This window comes from Neolamprologus brichardi, chromosome 4 (assembly GCF_056152115.1).
Source record: "Neolamprologus brichardi isolate AB-2024 chromosome 4, ASM5615211v1, whole genome shotgun sequence".
Classification (NCBI taxonomy): Eukaryota; Metazoa; Chordata; class Actinopteri; order Cichliformes; family Cichlidae; genus Neolamprologus; species Neolamprologus brichardi.
Window position 1 is genome coordinate 23,341,501 of NC_142107.1, and position 6,000 is coordinate 23,347,500.

Here is a 6,000-nt window from a genome sequence, read left to right on the forward strand (position 1 = left end):
CATTGTGCACACATAACGGCACCTACTGATTGGACTTATTTGAAGCACGTACCTTGACAAAAAATGGAGAAGAGGAGATTTTCCCGTGTCACAAAGAGATTGAATGTGGTTCTCCAGAAGAGGAGGGCCTGAGAGGATTATATGGCTCAGTGGGCGCTGTATTGTGCGGGGAGTGGATACAGCAGGTACCCACCGAATCCCAGCCAAGAGACAGACACAGTGTTGCTAGGGATAATGTTGCCTCCCAGCAATTAAACTCTGGAGGTTTTGGAGTGGTTTAGGAGGAAGCTTGTTAAATTATCCCATCGCTTCTTTCCCCTCTCTCTCTCTCAGCCGCTGCCTCCCTGTTAAACACATTTCTTCCCCTTTTTGCTGTTTCGCTGGATGAAATCCTGAGAACTATACGGGGAGTCATTTAGCCTTCAGTACTTTACGCTTAATTGAATTCGTTCCCTTTGGTTCTTTGTGTCTTTTTCAACCACGAATCGAATGCACGCAAATTTAGACTCAGAGTAAAGACGCGCACGCATCGTCACTCGGGGGTGGAGCATCTTTAAAAACGCTTTTGAACACGCACAGTTTAAAAAAACAGCAACGAGCCGCGTTTGATGCCTTTATGTTAGTAATAGAGTCGGAGGAGGTTCGCGTTTTGTTTAACGGTTTTCTGTTTAATCGTTTCGTGTGACAGCACGGGAAAAAGTTTGAGAATAAAATGATTATGTTGGTTTCTCATTACTGCAGAATGCATGAGGTCATCAGTACAATATGCCTCCACTTTGCTTCATTAAACTGGTTCATTTAGCCTTTGCTTAAGTACATGTAAAACTTTATGCTTGTTAGTCCGCAGTATTATTTTTGTGTATATACATCATTAGACGACAGCCTAAACTTTAAGCCCATAGCCGTGGTTTTAAATAACAATTTAACGCAGATACTGATGGTTTTATGTGTTTGATTGGACATCTGTAAAACTATGTTGTTTGTGCATTTGTTGTACTTAAGTGCAGCTACATATGAAGGTATCTACACCAGTGGCCCCAACCTTTTTTGCACCACGGACCGGTTTATGCCCGACAATATTTTCATGGACTGGCCTTTAAGGTGTCGCGGATAAATACAACAAAATAAAACTAGTACCGGTACCAAAAAAAAGAAGATTTATTCATAACACACGTGAAAAGACCCAGGAAAACAGAGTAAACGATAAAAACGATAACAAAATAACGCTGAAAACCAAACGACTCACGCACGGTCCGAGGCCCGCGGGTTGGGGACCGCTGATCTACACCTTAAAGGAAGCCATCTTTCTGCTAAAACAACTGTTTTAATCCAGTTTCTTTTAAAAGAAAAATAACATAACACCACCATTTCTATCTCTATCTCTGCCACGCACACGCCGCTCTTGTCACTTTTATTGTAAGCAAAGTTACACCGGTTCCCCGACATCGCGCCGCACTCACTTTTTCTTTACTTTGCCTTTGACTTCAACCTCCATAAAACTCCTGCCTTGGTTCTGGTTTTATGTGGAAGGCGGTGCTCACTAACTTTGACCACTGTCCCCGTCCTCGGGCAAACAAACAGCCCATTTCAAAGGTGAAAGTCCGTGGCGTTCTTCTTGAAAAAAAACCCTTCTCTCATTTATTTCCAAATGTGACACTGTGCTTCCTAATACCCTTGGGACTTTTGTGTCCGTAGTTCCGGGTCGGTTCCCAACAGCACAGCAGTGCTGCGTTAACCTCTTTTCCATACCCCGACACACACACACACACACACACACGCCCGCGTCAAAGTAACCGTGGGTAGTAGAGCCCCAAAGCTTCGTCGTCCAGGACAAATTGGTAGCAAGCGGCTCATTTACTCGGAGCCGTCATGAATGGACTGTGCCATGACTGTGTAAACAAGTGCAAAGACTCCCAAGGGCATTCCTGCATAAATAATGACTCCAAGAGATGTTTGCCATTTGTACCACTCACCGGTTGCAGACATGGGTCAGCTAGTCTCCTCTGCGGGGAGTCTTCAGTAAACAACAGCCGCTGTGTCCATTAACGACTGTGTGGAAAGTTTACCTGGTCACAGGTGCAAAGGCTGATCTCCCGGGTGGAAGGATGCGGGGATGCGTTTGACTTCTTCCTCCTTCGCTCTGGTAGCGTTTGGAGCCTTACAGGCTTCCTGCTTTGGTCTTTAGTATATGTTTACAAGTGTTCTTCGTTAATGTTAATATTTAGTTGGTTTGCAATCACATTGATTTCACAGAATAGGAAGAGACAAGTCTGTGCAACTAAAGTTTGACTCAAAAGTAGTTACGTTGTCCTGCGGGCATTTGAGGGCTTATGTTTTGTCATTCTGCCGGAGTAGAGGTTGTGGTGGCAGGTGAGGAGTCACAACACCTCACATCTCCTGTCACTTTTACTGAGCGCTGGCTCGTCTACAGTCAAACAACACGTGAAGCTGAGCACAAGCGGCGTTTATGTTTTCAGTTTTGATCATCTCTGAAAACTTGCTGAATTGCGGGAGCTTCGTGTTCTTTTCCAACGAGTAGTTTTCAAGGTTTCTGGGAAAGAGATTGAAAGAGCGTTTGGTACAATTGGTGCTCCTGATTTTCAGAAGTATTATCTTCAGGATCTAGACCGAAGGAGTCAACACTCTGAGTTTGATTAAACCGAAACATTGTCTGTGCACCTGAGGTTGACATTAGAGGACGAGGTATTGTGGCTGTTAGCAGTGCTTTCATTATCGTCTTATTTTTGATTAAGCCTTTCAGGTGCAGCCTTGGTGTGATTGTAAGTTCCTGTTGCTATGACTAAACAGCTAAATGAACCAGCTCATATTCACTTTGGAGAAATTGGAAAAATTAGAGCAAAAGGCATTTTTTCCGTTTCCAAGGACGCTCTTTAATATAATAAGTCAACAATAATAAGTAAAAAATGTAACAGTGTTTAGAATCTGCAGTTATTGTCCCCCGTTCCCGTAGTGAGACTGCTCATTACTGTACACGTTATTAAACAAAATAATTAGAAGGATTAAAATGCTGTGATCCTTGTTTAGAGTAAGATAAGGAGGGAAGAACATGCTGTTACCCAAATCAAACCGGTTTATCCTCCACCTCTCGAATGCAGCTCGTCTGGGTTAGGTGTCGATTGCTGGAAGTACATCATGCTAAGCTCTACTCTGAAATGAATGCAGCAGTATTAGGTGACACCATGCTGCCATGTAGAATGTCACATTTATAAGTCTAACCTTTACACACATTAAGCATTTACCATTTGCTTGTAAAACGTCTTATAAAGAACACTGGTCAATTTATTCCAGTCATTCCTCAACTACTGTTTTTGTAACTGAGAATCCCTCTCTCTCTCTCAATATATATGTATGTAATATATACACGAAGCAAAAAAACGATGTTGCTGTTTATTAGCTGAATGATGGGCTGAATTTGCATTTTTAAAACCCAATTTTGAAGCTCTAGGCTTCTCTGAGAAGTCAGAAATTAATCAAGCATAACATTCATCTACTTAAATTAAATTTTTCAGTTCAGATGTAAGGAAATAACTGTAATTTTGCATCTTAATTAAAAAATAATAATAATATGTTGTACTATGTTTTCTTTTTTGTAATATTGTAAATTTGAAATGCATACTGGTGGATCAACCATTATGGATATTAAATTTTTTTGGGTAATTACCAATATTGTTCATTTATTGCAGTTTTTGCATAAACGACATAAACAGCCTCTCTAACCTTGATGAATGCTTTACAGCCATTAATAAGTGAATGTTTTTAAACGCTCTCCCTGTTAATCCTGAAAAGCTGAGGTTCCTGTGTTGGGTCCTGAGAGCGTCACCTCCCTCACCAACAGCAAGAACCTTATTTTTGTTTTGCATCTGGCGTCTCAAAGTGCATTAAATCTTGTTTCCTGCAGCTAAGAAACATTGCAAAAAAAATCAGGTTTTTATTTTATACGGAACTCTTAGTACTTTAATTTTCTTCTGTTTCAGTTATTGTAGCTCTTTTTTCCCATTATTTTTCACATTGTTTGCTAAACTACCTCATTTAGCAAACAATGTGAAATTATTGATCGGTTTAAATATTTAAGTAAACCAAGTTGTTGCTCAGATTGTGAACAGCTCTGGATTTAATGTGTGCAAAGGTGTTTAAGTTGAAATTCTTAATTTTGAAGTATTGTGTGGTGCATTCAGTGACTGAATAACTGAGAATGTTTTCACCCCGTCAGAATGTCGTATTGCTGCTGGGTAGGCGACACGTTTGACAAGTTTGTAAATGCAAGAACTCAAGAACGAAACAACTTAGGAGTTTGAAATTGATGCCACAGGTGTAGCTACTAAAAGTCTTGGATGAGTTGAAATCTCAGGGACCTTGACTTCAAGGTCAGAGGTCGCTGGTCAAGTTCGCTGAAAATCTTGTGAATGCTATAACTTGAGAACAAGGCGACGATCTACTAGGAGGCTAAGTGGTACCACTGACTGCCACCAGTATTTTACATGTAGCTAACATAACAAAGGTCTACCCTGACTGAGACCACTGTAGCGGTAATCACATCCAGCCAGTGTTCACCTTCAGGGTGGCTGATAAAAATGCATTGTGCTGAATTTTTTTACCATGTGGTGCAAGAAGTAGTGACAAAATGAGAAACACAAGAAGCTTATTCAGGGTACAGAGGTGGTGACACACAGAGTGACTACAGTGCATTGCTATAATTTACAATAATAAAGCGTTTATAGGAATTACAACAGTTATACAGACAGCTGACAGTGTTACAGTAAATTCTAGAACATTTATCCACCCCTATACTTTGATATTTGTTACAGTATGAAACAATTGTTGTAGATTACAGGAAGTACACTTTAAAAATATCAAATCTAGCTGCCAACATCTTTGCTGTGGTTACACTTTCCAGTTGTATGTCAAAGCCTTTTTAATCATTTTATAGCATAATGTCAGCGTACTGTGGACAGGTAACTCACTTTTAGAGTTACACACAATATTTTTTAACATGCATATTTTTAAACATCGTTATATCTGTAGGCGAGTAACAGGAGGTCTATTTGCAGTCTGTTTTTAGTCCAAGTATTGTGGGGTTGGTTGCGTGCAGGTTCTACACCGGAAGCCCCAAAATATTTGGCATCATTGCCAGAGGCTAAGCCAGCAGACAATAGCCAATGGCTTGCTAGATCTTCTTGCGTTGTACTGAAGTGGAATATTTGTCCCGATAGGGACACTGGATAAAAAGTGCAGGATACATACTTCTGAGCCACGTATCTGCTAATTGCTGACGTATCTGGCAGCGGACAGCGCTGGACGTATCGGCGTCCTTTAAACGCTGTTACTCACAGGATGTTAATGCAGCTGCAGAAACTCTGCAGTCTGCTGTGTTTTTAGTCAGCCACCCAGTCTGCAAGCAGCACTCCCAGTTGTGTTGCATAATTTTTGTGGCATATAGGTTTCCGCTCCAAGCGTGGGTTTGACGGAGAATGGAAAGCAAGAGGATGTGTTGGTGGGAGAGAGGGGAAGACATAAAGAGAAAGACAAAGCAACACCCACTCCTCATTAGCTTAAACATTGCGTGTGTCCGTTATCCTGTAAGATAACATTTGAAGAAGAAGGAAAAAGAAAACGGAAGCCCACATCTACTGCGCAGCAACATGGGATAGAGATATAAAACAAATCTCCACACTTAGGCTCTGCCATCTGTTCATCTTGGAGAATATCATGCTTTGCAACACTTTTTTCCTCCTGCCTTTGAGAAGCCATCAAGCTCTCTGAGAAAACAGCTTGACAAAGTGACATGCCTGCATGCCAGCCCTGTGGCTGCATGCTTTCTTTTTCCGCGCCTCCTTCAGACTTTTACTTTTTTCAGATAGTTTTCATATCTAAATCCAGGTTTTGATAGCATATGCAAAATACAATGTGACATAATACAATTTGAGCTCCATGTGAGAAATGGGATTATCTCGGTCATGATTGTCAGCTCTGTGTTACAGT

The 6,000-nt window shown here is 41.0% G+C and overlaps 1 protein-coding gene across 3 annotated transcripts in view; it reads left to right on the plus strand.

Moving 5' to 3' along the window:
- rbfox3b (RNA binding fox-1 homolog 3b) overlaps nt 1-6,000 on the plus strand; it is a 448,440-nt gene that overhangs the window by 97,007 nt on the left and 345,433 nt on the right. The gene's annotated exons all lie outside the window — the stretch shown is intronic.